Raw genomic sequence first — 26,569 nt, 5'->3', positions numbered from 1 at the left:
AAAATATATAAATAAAACAAGATACTGGGACAGACCTATGCCTTTGCCAGACATAATAAACATACTTAAGGCAAGACTACCAACTAGCATCCGGAATCAATTGATTTATGGCAATGACAAAGACTTGGAGTCGTTCCTCACGATGTTAGACCATATAGATATTATTGAAGAGAACAACCAGAAAGCCCATAATAACAGATTCCAATATAGGGAGATAGAACCTCCGCCAAACGGTAGGCAAGGTGGAAGTATGTGTTATGCCAATGGCGATCAATCAACACTTAGAAGGAATGAACAGAGATTGTTAAGTAATGGAGAAACCCCTCAAAATCTCAATAGTAATCCCAGCAATGGTCTTGTGAGGGGCCATTCAAGGAACAACAGGAACGGGAAAAGATACAATCCCGTGTGGGGGAACGAAAGAAATTTCAGACCCCAAGCTTGGAATAATAACGATAATAGGAAGTGGAATCAACCGGGAGGAATGAATTCAAATAGCCAACATCAGTGGGGACGGACATCTATGAATCAACCGGTAATTACCGAAGTGACGGATGATGTCAACCAGCAGACAAATCAAAATCCAACAAACTTCTAAGGACCCACTTGTGCCCCGGAGGAGCGGTCAACAATTGGTTGAGGGGTAACAGGATATGTGTACCCATGTTAACGTATAATGATGGATGATTACTGGCAGATGAACTGACCGAGGACTTAGAACCACAAGATGAGGATAAGGAACAGGTGGCAGTAGCCGAAGTGCAAGTCATTATGGAGACCGTACCCATAGTGGCGGTTTTAGACACAGCTGCAACCACAAATGTTATTTTGGAGGCACTATTCAACAGGATCAGAAATATAAGACGAGTACCAATTTTTCCAGTTCAAAATTGCAGAATAATAGGCACCATTGGGGCTTGATCGGCTAATGTAAAGGTGCAGTCACTACTTGGTGTGGAAGTCGGAAATGTAGCAATATTAAGCACATTCCTTGTTGTGAAAAATTTGGTGGTAGATTGCATTATCGGAGTTGACAGCCTACGTCAATACGGATGCAGAATAGATTTTAAAACAGGAAAAATTTGGTTGAATGTTAATAAACAAGAAATTGAGAAACAAAAGCCTTACGAGAAAATATAATTGTGGGATCAGTGTGCAAGTAATCAGGATGGCCCAAAATTCGAAAGAGCATGTAATTAATGAGTTCCAAGTCAAAGAATATTTCGGTCAAGTAGTGTTTGAAAAGACAAATGAATCCGACTGCATTATCGAAGATCAGAAGAAGCAGCTCAATGAATTATTTATTAACATATGAAAACGTTTTTGATGAAAGGCCAGGAGTTATTAAGGGATACGTATGCCGTCTCTATGTTAAGCCGCACTAAACGTATTGTAGAACTTTCTATCCTGTTCCCTGGAGGTTAAAGGCTCAAGTTCAAAAGGAAATAGATCGCATGTTGAAATGGGGTTTGATCAAACCCTCTACAAGCCCATACTGCTCCCCATTGTTAGTCGTGCCAAAAGCAAATGGGACGGTTAAACTGGTACTCGATGCCAGAGAAATAAATAAAATCATAATTCCAGTGAGAACACATCCGGAAAACATAGACGAACTTATACAACGGTTCCAGGATGCTCAATATTTGACGAGCATTGATTTGCAGAGCTCTTATTGGCAAGTCAAGCTGGATGAGTCATCAAGGAAGTATACGGCTTTCATTTATTCCGGAAGAAGTTACCAATTTACTGTAGTTCCTTTCAGACTCAACATTAGTGCCGGAATCTTTATAGCAGCTCTAGATTATGCACTAGGCCCAGAACTCAGAAGCAGGATAACAGTGTTTGTTGATGATTTGCTTACTGCATCGAAAACTTGGGAGGAGCATATTACCTTACTGAACCGAGTGTTGGACGTGTTAAAAACCATGGGAATAACTGCTAACCTACAGAATTCCATTTTGCAGTAAACAGAATCAAGTTCCTGGGGCATATAATTGACGCAAAGGGAATTTTACCAACCAAGGAGAAGCTAATTGCGATTAGTAAGTTTCCAACACCCAGGAATAGGAGGCAATTAAAAGGGTTTATGGGCCTTGCCTCATTTTTTAGAAGATTCATAACAAATCAGGCGATGAACGCAGCGGCTCTAAATAATCTGTTGAAGAAGGATGTGCCCTGGCTCTGGGCATTAGAGTGTCAAGAAGCATTCAAAGAGATAGAGAAGCAATTAGTAAATGCACCGCTTTTGTACCATCCGGACATGCAAGAAGAATTTTACTTGTCAACAGATTCTTCGAATGTGGGTATTGGAGCGTGCCTTTTCCAAGTACGCAAGATAAATGGAAAACTCACCTTCTGTCCTATTGCGTTTGCTAGTCGTGTTTTGTCCAACTGTGAACGAACTTACATGACGACAGAATTAGAGGCTCTTGCGGTCATCTGGGGATTTAAAAAATTTCATTATTATCTATATGGGTCAAAGACTATCGTATATTGTGATCATCAATCATTAATGTTTTTACAAACGTGTAAACTGTTACACCCCAGACTGGCTAGATGGACTCTCGCTCTGCAACAATAGCAATTTAAGATCGTGCATGTCTCAGGACAGCAAAACATTATTGCTGATGCTCTATCAAGGTCACCACAGGGTTTGACCAAAGAGATTGAAGTAAATAATAACTCAGAATTCCCTGTATTGCTGCTGCAGGAAAATCCATATAAGATGTACTATGTCAATTTGTGTGCGCATATGGCACAGTTACAGAAAAGAGATGCTCAATGGGGAAGTGTCATTCAAAGGTTACAACAGCAACCTTCGGATCAGATGGCAAATTATTACAAGCTGGTAAATGGCGTATTATTTTTCCGCTGTGGAAGGCGAAACAAAGTCCGATGGTGTGTTTGTATACCTGAGGCGCAAATAGAGAAACTTGTATGGCTCACCCATTTAACCTGGGGACATTTCGGTGCGACAAAATGTGCAAACAAGATAAGTGTGTACTGTTATTTTCCCAGCGTAAAGCGCAGAGTGCATGAGGTCTTGAAGAAATGCATAATCTGTCAAAAAGCAAAGCCGGATTCAAAAGGGAGTAAGCACCCATTATGCTCTATATTAGTCCGAGAACCAAAAGAATTAATTTCGTGCGATCTGTGTGGACCGTTACCTACTTCAAGAGGAGGTGTTAGATATGTGTTGGCATTTCTCGATGTGTGTACGAAATACGTAAAGCTTTACCCAATAAAGGCGGCTACAGCCAAAGTAATTGTATTAAGATTGATAAGGGATTATCTTCCACGTGTTGGTATACCTAAGGCGATAATGACAGACAATGCTAAGATATTCACGGGACTCCGATGGAAACAGGCTTTGTCTCAAGTCGGTGTGAAACACATACTAACATCATTTTACCACCCACAAGGCAATTTGGTTGAGAGAATTTTTAGAGAGTTCAATCGATTTATGAGGACCTATTGCCATAATAAGCAGACTGTGTGGGCAAATTATGTGGAAGAATTTGAACAGATATACAACAACATGCCCCACTCCTCCACTGGATATACACCTCATGAATTGATGTTTGAGGCAAAAGAAGAAAACTTCTGGACTGAACATATGCCCAAAACTCAGGAAACTGAGATGCCTTGGGAAGAAAAAATAAGGCAAGCCATCGTAAATATGACACAAAAGGCTGATCAGAGAAAACAACAATATGACAAATTAATAAAAAGGGTACAGGCGTACCACGTTGGAGAGAAGGTACTAGTCAAAAGACATACCAAATCATCCTTAATAAAGAAGAGTATAAAGAAATGGGAGTTATTATATACTGGCCCATACATCATTCTACAAATTCCGAACCCTGGGGCTTATCTGTTAGCATACCTGGGATATAACAAAATTAAAGGGTTATTTTCCCATAACGACTTGAAAAAATTTAATGAAGATTAGAAGATAGGGAGGAATGGTGTTGCGAGTGACAGAGATGAACGCTCGAAAAAACATAAAAATAAACTGTGTGTGTTTAGTGTTAGAAAACTTTAAACTGGAATAATTAATCAGTGACACAGATTGTAGAAATAGTGACTGAGTATTACTATCGAGTGCTGCAAAGAAGACAGTGGAGATAGGCTTCACCTGTGTTTGGGTAAACATGGAACTTTAGCATTGCTAATGTCATCAAGATTTATAAAGGATCTGAATGACCTTCAAGAAGAAAGAAATGTTTTCCAAAAATGACGCTGCATATTCAAAAGAGGTTCCCAGTGAATGTTCATATATAATTTCAAGTGCACGCTTAGATGTGTAAACGTGTGAAGTGATGCGTTTAGGCAGTGAATCATGAGTGAAGGTTAATGCCGAAAATATAATTTCCCGCGCAAAACAATTGACGCCGGCGCGAGAGTTAGAATCGATATAGACAACACAGATATGCTTTGTAAGAGACTCGCATCAAACGCGAGGGGAAACTGATTGATGTTGAACTTCAAAAAAGTGTCATAATTAGACGTTAAGAGTTCTTGATTTATTGTTGAATGTCAAAAGAAAGTAATATTCATAGAATTAGTAGTTATTTAATGGGTCTTATTCACTTTGGAATTTTGTTTGAAAATCCATTTCCATATATGTGCATGTATGAATGCCGGATGAATTAGAGAATAAATGAAAGAAGAGAATCCACATTCCTCACTACTAATAACTTTTACATTACAGCAATCAAGCGGAGAAATATAGGTATTTAGGATAAAATTTTTATGAGTATAGATAAATGATATGACTTTTCAAGGAAATGATGGATTATGTCTTTGTATAAAATGAACCACACTTTCCATTAGTCGATGATTTGAACCCAAAATCTACTGCAAGTTGCATGAATCCTTTAAATTACGAAGAACAAATCATTGCCAGAAATGTGTCAGAATTTTTGGACTTACAAGCACAAATGGTGATGCGAAGTCCAAAAGAAAATTCAAACTAGAGTAATTATTATGATGTTTTCGGCAACAGCATTAGTCAATGGATAAATGGAAACTTTAAGTCAATGGCTAAATTCCTTGCAGTACATTGTAAGAAAAAGGATGCATGAAGCCATAGGGATTTTGTTTTCAAAAAGGAGAATCTTGGACGGTGGAACCTAACCAGTTCTTTTACAGGAAGAGTTTCCCTTTCGGTCATTGCTAATTCTTTTGGAATGATTGTTGCATGTGAAATCTGGTATCCCTGTTCCTTCTACTCTTCCCATTGTGGGCCGTGTAGAAGACAGACTACAAATGTGGACGTCGGGGACATGCAAGATCCGGGGGAGTTTCAGCATCGCAAGATATTGTCCTGGGAACAAGACTGTAAAATAAAGAAACTTGAGTTATTTATTGTAAATTTTTTTTGCTAGAGGCACAAATCACTCTTCTCCAAATCGTTATATAAATCGATCCCTATCTTTCCTTTAGAGATCAACTTCAAAATTATTTTTTCTCTTCTGTAGGCTTTCCTATCTTCTATGTATCGTAGGCTGGGCGTCTAGGCTTAAGAGGTTTTCCAAGGTTTCCCTGCTTAAGAAAGTTCCCGAATGGGTAGACCCTGATAACAGTCTCATGAAAGATCATCTTCCTTGGTTGTGCACAGCAAACATAACACCTTGATGCACGTAAAAGCAATACAGCCACGGTACCTGTCTCTTCATTTCTTCTGTTTCCAATGTTTATTTTCTTCGTCTGTCTTAAACATAATTAATCTTTTTCAGTCGGAGGACTGACACTCATCACTTCCGGGTTACCCACACTAATAGATAGCTCGCGAAGTGTGTTCGTTAAATCAAAATTAGGCTCACAAACTTCGCTCGCTGCGTGGGGCATTGTAACGTCCCCACAGAAAATACCCTCTACCACGCACCAATTAATCATTGTCAATCAAACCATCCACATTCATTCACTTTGGAAAAGTATCTGATCTGATTTTCTCGTAACATATGCGGGGACAGTATTTTCTAGCGCGTTTATTCTTTGAAATAACAGAATGCATATATGCATTCTCCATGGTTGTTAGAGTGGTAACTAGGACAGCTTCTGGAGTAGGGATTCAGGAATTGATGTATTTCTGAGAGATACATATTCTGATTTTCTTCTCGCTAAATAGTCTTGCAGTCAAGAAAATCTTGTCTGTACTAATTTATACATTGCAACCTGGCACTGGTTCCTTACCTTTCTTGGTGCAATCAGAATGTTAATATCATTGTGGGTTAGTTTGCTGTGTTATGAACCTTTAGAGCACAGATGAGAGGGAGAAAATCTCCTTGGTTGTAGGGGGCTAGGTTACAGAAGATTGATAATTCTCGTGGATTTGGTAGAGATTTTTGCTGCAGAGGCAAGATATTACTCTTTTTTAACCAATTTATTGTTATAACGAACACATTTGCTCAGTGAGGTGTTGGACCAAAACCACTTATCAGAATGTCAGATGCTTTCAATAATTATTAGAAAGGATCTCTCTCAGAGACAAGTGTTTGGTTGTCACTCAGTCTGCTAACTGCTGGCCACTCGGTCTAACTAATCAACACTGGGAACTGCATCACTAGTACTTACAGGCCATTTCACCCACTGTACAAGTGACAGGTACCAAGCAATAACTTGGTCCTGGTATTTGATGAAATTCCACTAGTCTAACTTTTTGGGACATTCCAATGAATGTTGTACAGCACTACTTAGCTTATATTTGCTGTGTGTTCACCAGAGTCTGGCGCCATCTGATCTTACACTAGATGAAGTGTTTACAGCTCCATTGGGTGCTGGTGCAGAGCATCCCTGCCCCCTGAATGCTCTGTACTGACACTGAGAACCTCCCTACTCACTGCTGCAGGACTCTTTTATAATGTTATTAATTGACTCTGATTGCACACAGCTCTCTTTAATTTCTTTCTGGATCATTCCTTTGAAACCTTCCCATGACATGTGATCTCCTTAGTTCTTGACTGTCTCTCTATATCGTACGCGAGGTTCTTCCATTACGTGTTGTGGAAAGTTCTGTATGATTCCATTGACAATGACCCCCTGCACCGTTGGTAAGATGTCAAGTATTCTGCTTGTTCACGTGTTTGACCAGCCTCAAAAAAGCAAATAGTGTGCAGCTCCTTTGTGGAGTATTATTTGCTCTCGATATACCATTCAGCTCTCCTCTATGATGCACGCAGGCTGTCTTGCATACGGTATCCAGCTCACTTCTCTTGTTATGATCTGACATGTAATATAATTTATTAAACTCTTCTAAGGTCACCACAAATAGCTTGTATTACATTATTATTATTATAGTGTACACCAATAACCACTAAGTGATACCAAATTAAGAAGTATTATTGGAAACCATTTTCAAGTCAAAATCTATTTTAAATAGAGCCTATTGGCAGTTAAAATGTATTTCCATTTTCAAGACAGGGAAAATTGTTATGAAATCAGAGGGACTCAGCTAGTTTACAAATATTTTGTGTTTCATTGTTGAAAAACTTCTTCTGTTTCAGTTTACTGTATAGTGTACGACTGACCAAGTATGGCTTCACTGCCTACACATTACGTAACTAGTTTCAAAATTACACTGAATTTTACGAGCAATGAAAGTATGTAACTGAATAATTAAAGTACATTCCAAATAGCTTAAATGTATTTCACAGCCCTTAATGTGCAGATCTTGTAATACTGGCAAATGCTGCTCAAACATAGCCTCATGTCTCACTCCAACAAAAACTGTAGAAAATGACGGAAACTGCTGATAGTGCTTCCTACTGTGTATACCTTCACATGATTCTAAAATCAGTCACAGTCACCGACCAGTCAGGTGTACTATCCTTCAGCTACAACTCTCTTCCCTCCTTGTATTGTCTATAGTGTTGATATAGTAAGTGACAAAAGGTGAAGAGATTTGTGACACAAATTGCACCATGGCATCAGGATTGTCAGAACAAAAATCACTAGGCACATTGCTTCCAACGTAGCTGTGTAGTGTCACAGGCCAATCATGATATAAGGGAGATAGCCACACACATATGTGGAGTGCAGCTCAACTGAACTTCAGAGCACCAGGCAGATAACTAGTCCCAGGAGACATTATGTTAACACTGTGTGATACTGCCTCTAGACTTGATAATGTCCTCAATTCAGCACAGAAGAGAGTCAACAAGTTTTCTCAGTTACGCCATGTCCAGGTGAAACCCCTGACGGATTAGGTTCCATAGAGTCAAGGGTATGCAGGGATATTGATCCCTTCGTTTCACCTTTTTTATCCAGCCAGCCCCAGGCATTTTCAGTGGTACTAAGATTGAGTTATTTAGCTTTCACCTGGACACGCCGTAAGTGAAAAAACTTGTTGACTCTTTTCCGTGCTGAATTGGGGACATTATCAAGCCTAGAAGCGGTATCACACAGTGCAACAGTGCCTCCTCTAATTATTCTTTACATATTATTGAACTTATTGATATATGATTATGAACTTTATTCATTTTATAGTGTTGTAACATTTCTGCCGGTGTGTACCCGGTTTGGTTTGGATACATGGGTCAGTCCACACATTGTAAGCATAAGCCCTAATATTTTTCATTATTTTCTCTTCTCATGAGCCAACATATCCTTACATACTCTGGTTTATGTACCTGATTAATTTTGTGCTATACTCCTACTTGTGATCAAGTATATTCTTCTGGGCAGTACCCATCATTGAGAGTTTTTGAGCTGGCTCACTCATCATACACTTAGACTCTGAAATTTTTTCTTCTCTTTTGATGATTTTGAAGGTGTAACTTCATAGATGTAAACTTGCAATTTTTAATTCTAGTACATCAAGTTGTCTCTGCACTTATTTCTATAGTTTAGTGTTGCAATGTTGTAGTTTTGACTTTGTTTAATTTGTTATGGAACAGAATGTTCCATAGATCTGAAAATCTGAATGCTATGTCCTTACATAAGTATAGATTGTGACGTGCATAGTAGATATTTTTGTTATGTTTTGCGCAACTTCATGTGAATTTTGCCCACAATTTTGGAAATTGTTGCCATATGTTAATTTTACCATTTCACTACTCAGGTTTCACACTTATTTGGACTATAGACAAATTGTATGCAACAAGAACTCTGTTTATTGTAAGCAGAAATTTGTCAGATGCCTTTTGCAGTTTTTTGTAAGCTAACCTATACTTGTGTTCATAGGGAAGTGATGATCATTCAACCTTAAATTTTCTTGTAATTTCAGAATTTAACTTTGAGAATCTGTATTCTACCTTTTGGCATTATTTTGTGCACCATTTGGCAAACCTTACAGTAGGTCACAAAATATTGTAAACACATTATTTCCATATTATATGAGGGGGATGTTGTAATGGCAACTACTGCTGTAGATATACTTTTCCTCAACCGTAGTTATTGATATATGTATTATTTTTTGAATTTTGGACAGGTCAATAATATCTCAGCTGCTTTTCTGAAAACTTCCATATAATTTTATACACAGTAGCATACCATATGTTATAGTTCAAGATAAAATTTAAGAAAAGGAATTACTTAACAAAATATTTTAGTTTTGATGTTATAACCTGTAAGTACAGTTAAAATTATTTTCTTTGAAACATGTGAAATTACGAATTATTGGCACACTTAAAATTTGTATTATTAATTACACAATCCTGTACTGTTTAGTATGTTTATTTCTGGATTCATTTATGATATAATAATTGAAATTAATAATGTAACAGAAACTAATAGAAATTCATTTGATAAGAAAAACTGTAAGCCCTTAAGAATATTTTTATTTCCACTCAGTGTGAGAGTCCTAAATATGTCTCTGAGGTGCGATCAGATGTATTTTTGCGTGAACAATGTAATTCCAGCTTTGTTAACATGAAAAATAAAAATACTGTATGGTATACTAAAATATGAGAAAATATATTTGCATAAAAAGCAGCAACAACAATCTTCAGATTTATTTAATTCAAACAAACCTTGAGGACCTGATGTGATTTTTTTCAGTTTCAACAATCAGAACCCTAGACAAGAACAACTGGAGCCAACTCAACATGACAAGCTAAGTAAACTAGAAAGTTTATTGTAAGTTTTGCTCCTCTCAAACCATCATAAAAGACTTTGATGGACATTGTTTAATGTGGAAAATAAATTGGAATCAGGAAGGAGGCAGGGGGGGGGGGGGGGGGGGGGGGGAGATTGAAGGCTCCCCATGCTACTCTATCCTGTGCAAGTATCTTGATCTCTAAGTAACTGCTGCAACCTACATCCTTCTATCCTTCTGAATCTGCTTAGTATATTCATCTCTTGGGCTCCCTATATGATTTTTACCCTCCACACTTCCCTTCAATACTACATTGAGGAGACCTTGATGCCTTAGAACAAGTCCTACCAACTGATCCCTTCTCCTAGTCAAGTTGTGCCACAAATTCCTCTTATCCTCAATTCTATTCAGTACCTCTTCATTAGTTACACGATCTACCCATCTAACCTTCAGCATTTTTTTGTAGCACTACATTTTGAAAGCTTCTATTCTCATCTTGTATAAACTATTTATTGCCCATGTTTCACTTCCATACACGGCTACACCCCATACAAATACTTTCAGAAAGGACTTCCTCACTCTTATATCTATACCAAATTTCTCTTCTTCAGAAACGCTTTCCTTGCCATGTCCAGTCTACATTTTATATCCTCTCTACTTTGATCGTCCTCAGTTATTTTGCTTCACAAATAGCAAAACTCATCTAATACTTTAAGTGGCTCATTTCTTTATTCAATTCCCTCAGCATCACCTGATTTAATTCAACTACATTCCATTATCCTCATTTTGTTATTGCTGATGTTCATCTTACATTCTCCTTTCAAGACACTGTCCATTTTGTTCAAATGCTCTTCCAGATCCTTTTCTGTCTGTGACAGAATTACAGTGTCATTGGTAAACGTCAAAGATTTTATTTCTTCTCCGTGGATTTTAATTCCTACTCTGAATTTTTCTTTAGTTTTCTTCACTGCTTGCTCAATATACAGACTGAATAACATGAGGGATAGGCTACAACCCTCTCTCACTCCCTTCTCTACCACTATTTTGTTTTCATGCTCCTCAACTCTTATAACTGCCATCTGGTTTCTGAACAAATTGTAAATAGCCATTTGATCCCTGTATTTCACCCCTGCCACCTTCAGAATTTGAAAGGGAGTATATTTCATCAACATTGTCAAAAGCTTTCTCCAAGTTAGCAAATGCTAGAAATGTAGGTTTGCTTTCCTTAGCTTATGTCCTAAGGTATGTCATAGGGTCAGTATTGCCTTGTGTGTTCCAACATTTCTATGGAATCTAAACTGATCTTCCCTGATGTTGGCTTCTAACTGTTTTTCCATTCATCTGTGAAGAATTTGTGTTAGTATTTTGCAATCATGGCTTATTAAACTGATATTCAGTAATTTTCACACCTGCCAACACTTGCTTTCCTTGGGATTGGAATTATTTTATTCTTCCTGAAGTGTGAGTGCCCACTTGATAGAAAAGCTTGGTCATGGCTGGCTCTCCCAAGGCTATCAGTAGTTCTAACAGAATGTTGTCCACTCCTGGGTCCTTGTTTCTCCTTAGATCTTTCAGTACTCTGTCAAATTCTTCACGCAGTATCATATCTCCCATCTCATCTTCAACTATGTCCTCTTCTGTGTCCTTAATAGTGTCCTCAAGTACATCATCCTTGTATAGACCCTCTATGTACTTCTTCCACCTTTCAGCTTTCCCTTTTTTGCTTAGGACTTGTTTACCATCTCAGCTCTTGATATTCATACAGGTGGTTCCCTTTTCCCTAAAGGTCTCTCTAATTTCTCCATAGGTAGCATCTATGTTACCCCTAGTGATATATGCTTCTACATAATTACATTTGTCCTCTAGCCATTCCCACTTAGCCATTTAGCATTTCCTGTTGATCTCATTTTAGAGACATTTGTATTCCTTTTGGCCTGTTTCGTTTACTACGTTTTATAGTTTCTCCTTTCATCAATTAAATTCAGTACCTCTAGTCCTCATCCTCTTACCTACTTCATCCTCTGCTGCCATCACTATTTTGTCTGTCAAAAGTAGCCATTCTTTTTTCATGGTATTCCTTTCCTCTGTTCTTGTCAATTGTTCCCTAATGCTCCCTCTGAAACTTCATACAACCTCTAGTTCCTACCTTTCTGCAGACTCTTCAGTTTTAACCTTTAGTCATAACCAATAAACTGTGGTCAGAGTTGACGTCTGCCCCTGGAAATGTCTCACAATTTAAAACCTGGTTCCTAAATCTCTATCTTACCATTATATAATCTATCTGACACTTTCCAGTGCCTCCAGGTCTCTTCCACATATACAACTTCTTTTGTGACTCTTAAACAAAGTCCAAAATGAGATTTTCACTCTGCAGCGGAGTGTGCGCTGATATGAAACTTCCTGGCAGATTAAAACTGTGTGCCTGACTGAGACTCGAACCCGGGACCTTTGCCTTTCGCGGGCAAGTGCTCTACCAACTGAGCTACCGAAGCACGACTCACGTCCGGTACTCACAGCTTTACTTCTGCCAGTATCTCGTCTCCTACCTTCCAAACTTTACAGAAGCTCTCCTGCGAAACTTGCAGAACTAGCACTCCTGAAAGAAAGGATATAGCGGAGACATGGCTTAGCCACAGCCTGGGGGATGTTTCCAGAATGAGATTTTCACTCTGCAGTGGAGTGTGCACTGATATGAAACTTCCTGGCAGATTAAAACTGTGTGCCCGACCGAGACTCGAACTCGGGACCTTTGCCTTTCGCGGGCAAGTGCTCTACCAACTGAGCTACCGAAGCACGACTCACGCCCGGTACTCACAGCTTTACTTCTGCCAGTATCTCGTCTCCTACCTTCCAAACTTTACAGAAGCTCTCCTAGTAGAGCACTTGCCCGCGAAAGGCAAAGGTCCCGAGTTCGAGTCTCGGTAGGGCACACAGTTTTAATCTGCCAGGAAGTTTCTTAAACAAAGGGTTAGCAATGATTAAGTTACACTCTGTGCAAAATTCTACCAGACAGCTTCTTCTTTCATTCCTTACCCTTTGTCCATATTCACCTACAACTTGTCCTACTGTCAAATTCCAGTCATCCATGACTATTAAATTTTTATCTCCCTTAACTATTTGAATAATGTCTTTTATCTCATCATACATTTCTTCAATTTCTTCATCATCTGTGGATGTAGTTGGCATACCACTGGATTACCCATATTTGATTTATAACCATGTATTCACCTGACCTGAAGTCTTTTTTAAATAGGATGCCATCATCATGTAACCACACAGTAAAGCTCGGTAAAAATTAGGACTGTAGTTTCCCCTTGCTTTCAGCTGTTCACAGTACCAGCACAGCAAGGCCGTTTTGATTGATTTTACAAGGCCAGATCAGTCAATCATCCAGACTGTTGCCCTTGCAACTACTGAAAAGGCTGCTGCCCCTCTTCAGGAACCACACATTTGTTTGGCCTCTTAACAGATACCCTTCCATTGTGGTTGCCCTACGGTACGGCTATCTGCATCACTGAGGCACACAAGCCTCTCCACCAAAGGCAAGGTCGATGTTTCATGGGTGTTACTGAATAATATTTGGGGAAAACTGGAAGTATCAAAGGAGAGAGGTGGTCAGGTGGCGGGTTGGGGTGGGGAAGAGAGAGAGAAAAAGAGAGAGAGAAGAGAGAGAGAGAGAGAGAGAGAGAGAGAGAGAGAGAGAGAGAGAGAGAGACAGAGACAGAGAGAGATAAAATTGTTTGGATTTTTACTACAATTACCATCGTTCAGTAAGTTAATTCTACCTGTTGCTGAACAAATGACAGCGTCCTAAATTTTTTAAAGGTCAACCATGGCACTGAAGAAGCTAGAATTCATTTGTGTTTTTAGGCTTTCCTGGCAGATGATAGTATGTGGTGCGGATGGCCATGGCCACCTGAAAATGGACAGCTAGCATCCTGAAATATTGGACCATTTGGATGATGGCACCAGGTTTAATACCTGAGATTCTGAGAGTTTATTTAACTAAAATGTCAACAGTGTGTACTGTGAAACACATTGTGTATTATATCCATTTGCAGTGATCTGGAAAGTATTCTTATTACAATATGGAGAAATAGATCTCTCAAGTAGTATGCTGAATAGCAAATTACTCTGTTACAAGTCTTTAGAAATTCAGAGGTACTAATAACAAAACACTCTGGAAATAAACCTAATTATTAGTGAAGCTAGATGTCAGGGAGGAGGTGGCAGTCTTAATATAATTTACTGAACAAAAAATTTTAATGTAATATCTTTTAAGGCATAGACCACAATTTTCAATTCATAGTTAAAGGACAGTGACTAGTTTTGGTTGTTCTTCACAACCATCTTCAGATCATAACTTCACAAGATGATGATAATAGAGGTTGAAAACGTCCAGTGTCACTAACAAAAATTTGCATCGCAGGCCCATGATTTGCCACTGTATAGCATGTGTTATAGTGAGAGCAGTACAAGCAAGGGTAACAAGAATTGTCAGCTGTTCCATAGCCTAGCTAGCAGAGGAGTGATCCAGCATGGCATATAAAATAGTCATCTGCAGTGGTATTTTGGAACATATACGACGTTTGAACATTATGAATTACCTCAAATAACATGACTTATTAACAAATAGCTACAATATATACAGAAAATACTGTTCTTGTAAAATATAATTAGCTCTTTATTCTCATGAGGTAATGAGAGCTATCAACAGCAGATGTCAGACTTATTACATATATTTTAGATTTCTAGAAGGCTTTTGACACCATTCCTCACAATTGTTTTCTAAACAAATTCTATGCGTAATGAGTATTGCTTTTGTTGTGTGAACTTGGTTCATGAGTTCCAGTCAGAAAGATAACAGTTCATAGTAACTGACAGAAAGTCATCGAGTAAATCAGAAGTAATAACTGGCATTTCCCAAGGAAATGTGATAGACCTTCTGCTGTTCCTGATCTACATAAATGACGTACGAGACAATCTGAGCAGCCCTCTTAGATTGTTTGCAGATGATGCTGTCATTTACCATCATGTAAGATCATCAGCAGATGAAAACCAAATGTGTAATGATTTATACAAGACATCTATATCATGTAAAAAGTGGTAACTTACTCAAAATAATAAAAAAGTATGAAGTCATCCACATGGGTGCTAAAAGACATCTGCTAAATTTTGATTACACGATAAGTCACAGAAATCTAAAGACCATAAATTCAACTAAATACTTAGAGATCACAATTACAAATAACTTAAATTGGAACAATCACATAGACAATGTTGAGAAGAGAGCAAACCAAGAACTGCAGCAGTTTATTGGCAGAACACTTAGGAAGTGCAACAGGTGTACGAGACTGCTTACACATGCTTGCCTGTCCTCTTCTGGCGTACTGCTGTGTGGTGTGGGATCTACATCAGCTGGGACTGGTGGAAGACATCAAAAAAATTCAAGAAGGGCAGCGGAGTTTGTATTATTGCAAAATAGCGGAGAGAGTGCTATTGACGCATGTCAACTGGGGTGGTTATCATTAAAAGAAGGGCATTGTTCACTGTGTCAGGATCTACTCATGAAATTTCTTTCTTTTGAATTTCTTCAGTATCCCTCTTTCCATTTAAAATTAAAGTTTCTGATCCATAAGACATTTAGGTTTGATTACAGTGGTTAAAAGCCTAAGTTCACTGAATTTAGAAAGCGATTTTTTATTATAAATATGTTTTTCATGCCTCAAATGAGCATGTGTAGCAAATTTATGCCCTGAATGCATAAATGTTCATACCATATGGTCTATGGGTAATACTTTTTTGAAAATAAATTGCATTGAAGATACACCAATAAAACTGAATAACTAATAACAGAAGGCCATTTCCCAGCAGCTCAGTTCGTTTCGCAAGTGGAGGAAAGTAAAGAACTGTGGTTAATGTAAACTCGCCTGACTGTATTCAGTTTCTGGCAGTGACAATATAATCTGGTCATAAGAGCACTTAAAGGGCTGAAAATTATGGTTACAAAAGAACGTCTTGAAGGCTAGATTGAAGCTAAACATATTAGATTAAGAAAGGCTAAATATCAGGTGTATGCAATACTTTGTATCAAAGATGTAGCCATTAAGGGGCAGGCGAAGGTAGTTGCCCCTCTCTTCTTGCCTACAAAAAATCACCACAAATCAAACTTGCACCATTCCTAACCAAGCAGACAGATGCCACAACATGTTGTGAATATTCATTAAGAGAAGGTGCACCCAGAATCATTTACTGTGATATCTCAAAACTATTTCATCATTTGTCCAAAATTTAACATCTACTATCTTTCTGACCCCCCCCCCCCCCCTCCCTCCAGACCTGAAACTCAGATTTTGAGTATACACTTGCTCTGCACTTCATGACAGAATCAATGAATGACTATGAGTAGCAACTGCATATGCAAGCATGAGTTTTGTGGAAGTCCTGCAGCATCATGACCAGCACTGAGTCAACACTGCTGTGAAACAAGTGAGCACAGAATAGAACAGTGTTCTGCTAACTGAAATAAAATCTCATGTGAGTGCAGTGCCTGTCACCGCAGTTGGGAGATAGGAATATTCTGAACATCAAACAATGCTGACTTGTAGCCTTGGCCTGCTCAGTCACCATGTACATCTCCAATCGAGCATGTATGGGAAATCATCAGATGACAACCAGCTTTATCCACAACCAGCATTAATTATCCCTGTATTGACTCTGACCAAGTGCCACAGACATGGAACTCCACTCCACAAACTCATATCCAGTACCTGCACAACAAAATGAATGCATGTTTGCATTCAACATTCTGGCAGTTACATCAGTTATTAATGTACCAACATTTCACATTTGCAATGGTTTTTCTCATGTTTACATTAACCAGTGATTTTTCAACATTAATCACTTAAATATGTTACCTAGAAAAAATGTGTTCCTGAAATTTCATTACTCAACAGTTATTATTTCTTGGTGTTGGAACTTTTTATTCATCAGTTGACTGTTACTGCCAGTTCCACAAAACCTCATTTTATCTAGGAGGATACTGTGATTTACACAATCAAACAGCTTAGACAGGTCATGCAAAATGCCAACCTGTGATGTTATGTAGTATAATGTACATTGGTCAGTGTGTTAGTTGCTGTTGTGAGCTTTGCTTCTCCATGAAAACTATTGTACACAGCCATTATTGAAAAGAAATTGTTTCACTACTATGGTGGGCTCAAAAGAGCAAATTACTCCTATTAGGGTATAACTTTCCAGCTGTTTATGGCAGCTTATGCTCCATAACGTTTATTTGACCGAAACTAGTAGTGAAGCGAATTGTGCAGATGAAGGTCCACGATGAATTTTAACAATTATTTTCCAGCTGAATATCCCCATCTGCAAACATACGTAGATTAAAAACATACCTGCTACCTAGGACTGATCATGTATAGCCCCTCCATTTGAATCAACAATGATGCTGTCCTGTCCCTCATTTCACTACGTTCCATATAGGACTACATTCAATATGGATTATGTCTATTGTTGCAATGATTTTTGATGTAAGGTGAACATTTATTGGTTTTCAAATGACTTTCTTAGTCATTTTGAGTCATTTCTGGAGTATGCAACTACTGCAGGATCTTTACCTGTTCTTGCCAACAGATACACTTCTCTTTGCCTTTCACATTATGCTTTAAACCAGATAGTGATCCATGTTTCTTTACTTGGATGTTTAATGTCCTTTTTGATTACTTTATGAGGAAAGCTGTTTTCAAACAACAATATGACTTTATCATGGAGTAAATTAAATTTTATTTCACCATTTAATTCACTATAAATTTTTTCCCAGGTCATGTGTTGTAAACTATTCTTAAAATTTGTTGTCTCAGAATCATTAAATATTCTAACTGATTTACACTGAGGAGAATAAACGGTAAGCCACTACCATGTATATCTTAACTAACTGTGCATCATGATCATAGAGTGTACAGTTATTTTCTAGCTTTGAGCTTCATCAAAGAAAACATGATCAATTATTGAACATTATTCTACTGTCTTTATGCTGTCATTTTGGAAATTTAATTATTGATATCAAACTGTGATGATATCAATAATAAAATTTCCAAAATGACAGCATCAAACTGTCATAGCTAACACTTGGTTCAAGAATCATAAAAGAAGGTTGTATACATGGAAGAATCCTGGAGATACTAAAAGGTATCAGATAGATTATATAATGGTAAGACAGAGATTTAAGAACCAGGTTTTAAATTCTAAGACATTTCCAGGCCAAGAGATGAATACACTAAGCAGTTTCAGAAGGATGTAGGTTGCAGTAGGTACTGGGAGATGAAGAAACTTGCACAGGATAGAGTAGCATGGAGAGCTGCATCAAACCAGTCTCAGGACTGAAGACCACAACAACAACAACATATCAAACTATGAATACCAAATAAGGTGTCCAGATGTCTTTTTCTATATTCACAAAATGCACATTGAAATAACCACAGACTGTTAACTGCTTCTTGTTGTCTCATAGATAGCATGATAAGGAATCCATATGCCCCACAAACAGATCAAAATTGCCCAGTAGAAATCTGTATACAGTTACAATTAAGGCTGAACTATTATTCAGTATTATTGAACAAGCACTCACTTCTACATGTTGATTTCTATAGAATCTACTCATTTCAATGTTTTTGCACTTGTGTTCTGTGTTTATATAATTATGTAGAACCTTAACCTTCATGCACATTAGTTCTACATAAGTAAGATGCCAGAGTGCAACCTTTATATATAACTGCTTTAACTGTGATGTCATTTAGTGTTCAGATAGGCACAAAACTCAGCTCTCACTAACTTTATGAAGGAGATGAAGATCCTTTTTACCTTATTACTCAGTCCTCTAATGTCCTGATGAAGGGAGCTAACATTATTTTTCTATGCATTGTTAAACATTTGCATTGATGGACTGTTATGAGAGTTCTTGGTAGAATATTTTATACATTATGAATGAAGACACATGTGACACCAATGTAATATTCTACAATATTGTAGAATACTAGTAAGTTCCTTCACAACAGGTTGCCTGAATCTTTTGCTAACCTAAAACACCACCTCACTGACACTAATAACCACAGGGATTTTGCTTTGCATGATTTTGGCCCATTGTGCATAGCTTTCTAGGTCAGTCAATTTATCAAGCTTTTGGAGCCAGTGGCTCCTCCTTCTGGCAGAAGAGTTGAAGGGGAAGAAAGAGGAGTGAAGGGAAAGGACTGGAGAGATTAATGGAAAGGGGTACAGTTTAGAAACGTCATCCAGAAATCTAGTTCTGGGTGACTTTTGTAAACTGTACCCCTTTCGTGTTTGCCTTACGGAGCACCGGTAATGCCAGTTTTATTCTGGGCACCACTCTGTGTGGAAGGTGAATCTAGATCAAGAAGTGATCACCAGTAAAAGTCATCAACCATTTTCCACTGAGCAGTGGGCATGTGGGATGGAGAGCACACAGAAATATAAAGAAGAATGAACGACACTAATGCACTGCTGCGGTGAATGCTCCACCCTCTGTTTAGGGCTGTGTTGTTTATGAGAATAGTCACTCCTTCTTCAGCCTTCTCTGTCATAAGGACATATTTTTTTGTGGTAGCCACAACCATGTAGTCCAAGGGTGTCATATAGCTTAAAATGTATCTGCTGAAAAATTACACACTTTGATCTTCCCTGATTTAATAGTCATAGACCCACCACATGTGCCCAAAACCAGTTGATTATCCATTGTAGTATGAAAGCCGCCTTAGCAGTGAGGTTTTTCCGCTGTTTTCCCATTGTTGTTCCTCCTTGGTGGGGAGTCTGCAACAAGGGAGGGTGAGAGGAACTTGCTGATCTCCAAGGCAGACATCAACATTGATACCACCTATAACATGGTCATCATCTGATTCATCAGATAGGATGAAGATCGCATGGACTGATGGTTTTGGACCTGTTTTTTCTAGCCTGTTGTTTTTCATCCTCAGGTTCAAGTTTTGGGACATTGGTAAGGCTGTTTTAACAGATTTTTAATTCTGTTTCTCTCTGACATGAAGGTGTATTATTCTTCCCAACAATATGTCCTGCAGCCACCATTGCTTCAGTTGTAAGTGGAAAGTTCAAGGGTACATATATAAGTGTAGGTTTGGCTCTGCTCAGCTGTTAGTGTCTGGTTGCCACTACAAGTCTTTTGTACAGGCTGGTATAGTTTTGAGATGAATAACTTCACTGAAGTAGGTGGCTGTGTGGCCCTATGTCTTCTTCACTTCAAAGTAAGAGAAGCATTGGTAAACTTTATCTCCTGGATTCTGTGCTCTTCTTGGATTACCATTTTGCTTCCTCCAAAATGAATGGTAATTTACACACATGTGTGGGGTATTCATTTAGGACATCATTCATGGGCAGCTGAACCACATGTTCCGCATATAACCTGACCTTTGCAAACCATGGTGGTGTGATGTGTTGACATTTAAAGCTGCACTTAACATGATGTACACTTGACAGCAAAAATAGTGGGCCACTGCTGAATACAACCAATGTAACACAGCTATGTTGCAGCTCCTCTGAATGCTGAAATCCTGTGGGGTTTAGCCACCTGACTATACACAGCAACTACCACAAGAGACCACTGGATACCACTGCTCATTACGGCAGTCAGTCCAGATGTAATATAATACCACAAATAATACCACAATATAATAAATATTAGAAAACAAGTATCAAACAACAGAAAATCCATGGTGGAACGTAACAATATGTGTGGCTTCAGCTGCCAGAGGCTGTAGTCATGTCTGTGAGAGTTGCATTTGTGTGTGTGTGTGTGTGTGTGTGTGTGTGTGTGTGTGTGTGTGTGTGTGTGTGTTATCTGTTTTCGACAAGCGCCTTGTTGGCCAAAAGCTTATATTGTGACAGTCCTTTTGTCATGCCTATCTTCGACTCAGCATCTTCACTGTATGGTGAGAGAAAACAAGTTATTATAGATGAGACAGTCCCTAACGTTTTTAAATTAAACTTCATTAGAATATGTGACACTTCAGAAGTCTTATCCTGCTCTTTAAATGACATGAGTTGTCGTTCGTGATACGAATTTGAACCCACTGTTAACCAAACAAAGCTTGCATGTCTGATTGAGACTCGACTAGGCAATTAAGATGCATACACTATCGAAGTGTTCACCAGTATTGGTTTACGAGGCTAAATGTCCAGACTTGGAGATAATGACAATACATTTCACACTGCACCGGCAACCCCATGACGCTTTCACTGGGCCAGAGAAATAACCCCAGAAGGTATGTAATAAAGTGCAACACACAAGTGCGTAACCCCATGAAGTGAAATTGTGGTGATGGACGAGGAGTAAAACTCAGTACCTATATGAATTGATCAGGTGTCAGATATTAAGTATGTTCACCAATAGCATGATACTGGAACCTGAAATGACAATACAAATGATTTTTGCGTGCCAGGGATTCGAACCTGGTACCTTTCACTATTTTCTTGTGACTACAAAGAGATATGAAATGTTTATTGTCTCTTCACCAGTAACAAGATGTCACATTTTCAGGTAGAGGTAACACAATTTATAGTTCTGTGCTGCAAGGGACTCCAACCTTGCACATATCATCATTGTTGACCCCACGTAAAGTGGTGTCAGCTGCCAAATTGAAAACTCTTTGGACAATGATTAAAGTAACTAAATAGGGGTTTACTGTAAATTAGTGAATAAACTATGTTGTTGTAATCCTTCCCTACCTTGGTGTAATGATTCTTTGCTTCCTGGTCCACTCATTTCTACATCTTTCCTGTCTTGGCATTCTGTCCCAGCTTGGTCACCCATCATCTACATCTTTCTTGTCCTACGGTTCTGTTCCTGGATGGTTATCCAACATCTACATCTTTTCTGTCCTAGAATTCTCTCTCAGTTTTGGTCATCCATCTTCTACCTCTTTACCACTGTATAAGTTTCTGTCCTGAAGGATGCTTAGTCATTTGTTGAATAACACAATTATAAGCACTGTATACAGCCTACATTACATGACAGAATTTCTAAATCTTGAGTATACAAATAAGATATCAGAAGATGGAAGCAAATGATGTTTAAAAGTTATTTCAGAAAAAATGTGATGCAAAATTGTCTTATATATGTTTGGGCGATTAGTAATATTGATGAGATTTGGGAAAATAATGGCAAGATATCTTTGATTTTACTGTCTGAAGTTGAGTGTGCAATCAGCAAATAATATAGCAGCTGCAGTAGCCACCAGAAAGATCTCAGGAGGCGCACATCGACACGCCCCAATTCTGTAGTAACACGGTTCACGTTTTCCGTCGCACTTCTGAGTAGACCGGGAACTGTCTCATAGGCATTCCCGATGTGAACTCACTGGGCCCGGCCCATGCTGCCTGAGTTGTTCTTGTTGTTCCGCTGGCAGAGGTCACGGCCAAATTCTTGTGTGCCCTCTGGTGGACGGGACTCTATTTGCGGCAACTACCGTCCGTGACGCGCTGTGCCGATGTGCGCCTCCCGCGATCTTTCTGGTGGCTACTGCAGCAGCTGCAACAGTAAATTTACTATTGTTCTGACAGAAATAAAATCAGTTTATCACAATATGTCAGTGTTCATAGCTATATATCAGTACCTTGCCGTTCATGCTAGAATAAATAATTTTGGGATGAAATAAAAGTGTTACCTAAACTAGGACAATGAGAAGCATTTGTGATAAAAAAAGTCAATCAGGCACAATGAGAAAAAAAAATATTTTTAAAAGTAAAACAATCTCATTACCTAAGCTAATGAAATGTAATATACAAGCTTTTATCTCTTATGAAATAGAGAGAGATGCTGTGTTAGGTAATGGGATTGGTTTATTGCTGTAGATGTGATTTTGTATAGTCAGTTTTGTAAAAAAGGAACACAGCATGGATTTTTATCATTAAATGATTATATGATGATGTAGAAATGTATCAATGGCAATGGAGTAAGGAATCAACAAAATGCTGTGACATAAATAAAGTGACAAAATATGGTAAATATGAGTTATATTATATGCAATAGAGACAATGAGGATCTGTAACATTATCCAGTCTTCATACTATTTTGTGTTTGCCAATACACTCTTTCAGTTGACAAGGTTTCTTAGGAAAAGTAATTAATGAAAACACAGGCATAAGCAAATAATAAAGTCAACTACATAAAGGGAAATATGATTACAATATGGTAAAATATCTATGTGTGTCTAGGTAATGTTTGGTACTGTATGCGTAATTTATGGCACTTTACATAATAAACTGAATGAAATATTAATGTAAACTAAATACTACTACATAGTTTATTTTCTATGATGTTGAAAATTTCCTATTTATATCTTTGGTACTAGCAGTTTCATGTAATCATGCACAGAATGAAAATATGTTCTGATAATTGGCCAATTACTGTATATGAAGTAAATGTGGGTGTTCTGACAGAAACGATCATAATAAAACCGTAATTTCCAAAAACAATGAGTAAAGTTTAATAAAACCAGTAATTTTTAGTTTAAATGAAAGAGACTTGAAGAATAGCTTCCACAATGTTTTGAAATATCTTGTCCTTCACACTATGGTGCCCTTCACAGGATTGGTGGAACAGGCGATTGGTGAAGAGGAGGAGGTTGGGCATGGAGGAGGACAGGAGCACAGTGGCACAAGGATGAAAGACATGTGCGTGGTATCGATGAGATAGGAGTGGTTGTTGGGAAATGAGAAGGGGTGGGGAGGAGATGGCGGTATCGTTGAGGCTAAAATGTGCAGGTGGAAGAGGGGGTGCGTTAGGTAAAGGAGGGTGGAAAAGGAAAAAAGGGGTGAAGAGAAATATGAGGAAAGGAAGGAGAGGGAACCCTGATGAGGTAGAATGGGTGCCGTGTTTAAAGTTGTGTCATCAGTCTTATGACTGGTGTGGTTGGTTGGTAGTGTTGGGTCTTCCACAACATATTTAGACAGAGTTTAGTTTTTCTTCATTATTTTGTAAAAAGCTTTTATATACAACTGAAATCTTGTATTTGATACATAATTGGATTTTAATCATTTCGTAAAGGCTTAGAAGTAAGCTGTATTGCTTTACTAAAACAGGATGTTTTATGTATTTCTCCATATATGTATGTGCTGAGAAAAAGTGCAACTGAGGACACTGACAGCAGTACCGCAGCCAAACTCTGGGACTTCAAAATAAGTGGACAGAGTGCACAATGATGTGTAGATTTAAAGAGATTTCAGCTGGACAGTGAGCCATATAAAATTTTTAAAAACGTCATTAAGAATTTAAGGAAAAATAGTTGTAAAATAAATCACATTTGCTTCAAAATTTCTATTACCTCAATATATATGTTTGTCTACAAAACTGAACAGTACCTCTGTAGTTTTAGAATACTGATGATGAAATTAGTGTGGTATTGTACTACACATATTCTCAATGTTTTGGATGTTATTTAACGTGGCGTGGATAGTTACGATGCCACAACGTAGGTGCACGCTCTCGTAAGTTGGCACTACGAGGGGAGACTAACTATGCCGACAACAGCGCACTCTGGCTGACGCTGTGGTGCTCAGTGAGGGCTGTCTTGATTTCTGGCTGTTTTTCATCAAGAACAGACAGCCTGGAAATATCGCTTCTGCTACCGAGTGGGCTAGTTTGCTATTGAGGCTTTGTATTAGTTATGTTCAGTTAGAGTCTGGACAGCAACAAGTATTTGTTAGTTTTGAGATTATGCAAAACAGTCATCCTAACTTCACAGGATTAGATGTCTTCACACCTATGTGCTCATCCTGTCCAAAGTTATGTATGAATTCAATATTCACTTGTGTTTTTGACTCTATTAAAAGTGCTAAAGTTACATGCAGTACCAAAGTGCTTCACCTCTCCTGCTCCTACTTGCTCCTTCACTCTCAGCCTATATTTTGTTTGGTACTGCTTTATCTTTTTTGTGCTGTCTCCGTGTGACTGAGTGCATGTGCACTCCCACCATTCCCTCTAAGAAATCATTTTTTGTCAACGATGGCTTCACAACAGGAACAGGCTTCACTGTTCGATATTGTACGGTTTCAGGCTCAGCAAATGACACCACTGCTTGCTGATGTGAATAGACTTGTCACACCACGAATTGCAGCTGCCTCGGCATCTCCAATGCCCCGCCTGTGCCACAGATGACGCATACCGTGCTGCCATTCCGTGCCTTCAATCTGGACTCTGAATGCTGGCCAGAATACACTGCCCAGCTTGAGGCTCAGTTCACCGCATACAACATACCAGGTACAGAGCAGCTTGCCTTTTTCATTGCTAATGTCATAGTTGTGTTATACCCTGTGCTCATAAAATTGTTTCCCACCACCCGCTCAGAAAATAAAACTTTTGCCAAAGTGATAGCAGCTTTAAACTCCCACTTCTGTGACAGCGTAAATGTGGTGGCTGCATGCTACAAATTTTTCTGTCTCCTGCATGGTCCTACTCAGTCAAATAATTTGTGGTTAGCTGACCTAACATCTGATTGTGACTTTAATTGCTCCTGTGGACTCTCCTATGTGGATATCATGATTCGGGATGCTACAACGCAGAATGTGGTGGATCACTGCATCCACGAACAATTCCTAAGATTTAAAAACCCGTCTTTGCTGTGAGTAGTACACTTGCTAGACAGACAAGATACATTATGTATGGCTACTTCCACATTCTACGTGACCTCGGGTGTGAGTACTGTTAGCGAGGCACAACACGTGTCCTCCAGCCCTGCCCCGGCACACGGAGCTACGCCGCACCGCTCGCATGCAAGTAAACAATTTTTCAACCAGGCACCCACTAAGCAATTAAAATCTTCTCTGAATTGCTCTCATGCCCAACCACGGGACAGTTGCCCATCCTGTCATGCACAGTATTAAAGGACATGTGCAAGCTGTGTGTAGTAAGAGGCACTCTAATTCTCAGACTGTTTCACATTGGTGTGACTCGAGTGGGGGTCACCACAATGGAAACTGCCATCATCATAGTTCCCATCATCAGCCTATGGACATTAATGCCATTTCTTCAAGGCCTTCTGCTTCACATGCTTCTACAGCTTGTAGTGTGCATGAATAAGCTTTGCCAGACGCTTCCTCTTGCATTCAGCGCAATGCGAATAAACTTTTTGTGACTTTGAACATTTGTGGAAATTCTGTTCGTGTGCAGTTGGACATTTGTGAGTCTGTTTCTTTACTCAACAGATCAACTTATGACATGCTTGGTTTGTCCCCACTTCGATGTTCGCATTCCATGCTGACTGCATTTCCTGGACAGGAAATTTCAATGCTAGGCGTGTATAGTTTGCAAGCCATGTATAGTGTGATGACGGTAACTGTGCTCCACTCTAGTTATGCTCCAAACACTTTTGGCATGGACGCATTTGAACATTTTGACCTCGCAGTTCAGGACAATGTACTTTGCGACAATGCTTGTGGCCATGCAGACAGTGTGGCCACATTATGGGATGATTTTGCTGAACTCTTTTCTGA

The 26,569-nt window shown here is 38.7% G+C and overlaps 1 long non-coding RNA gene across 2 annotated transcripts in view; it reads right to left on the bottom strand.

Annotated features, from left to right (window-relative positions):
* Positions 1 to 26,569, bottom strand: part of LOC124545420 — a 78,766-nt gene that overhangs the window by 40,586 nt on the left and 11,611 nt on the right. Inside the window, exon 2 of one of the 2 annotated variants that reach the window (XR_006967625.1) lies at positions 21,806 to 22,033. This is a non-coding gene — a long non-coding RNA (uncharacterized LOC124545420). The remainder of the gene's footprint in view (positions 1 to 21,805; positions 22,034 to 26,569) is intronic. The other variant, XR_006967624.1, reaches the window with a different exon arrangement.

This window comes from Schistocerca americana, chromosome 8 (assembly GCF_021461395.2).
Source record: "Schistocerca americana isolate TAMUIC-IGC-003095 chromosome 8, iqSchAmer2.1, whole genome shotgun sequence".
In the NCBI taxonomy this organism is placed as follows: Eukaryota; Metazoa; Arthropoda; class Insecta; order Orthoptera; family Acrididae; genus Schistocerca; species Schistocerca americana.
This window is presented reverse-complemented; position numbering and strand designations above follow the sequence as displayed.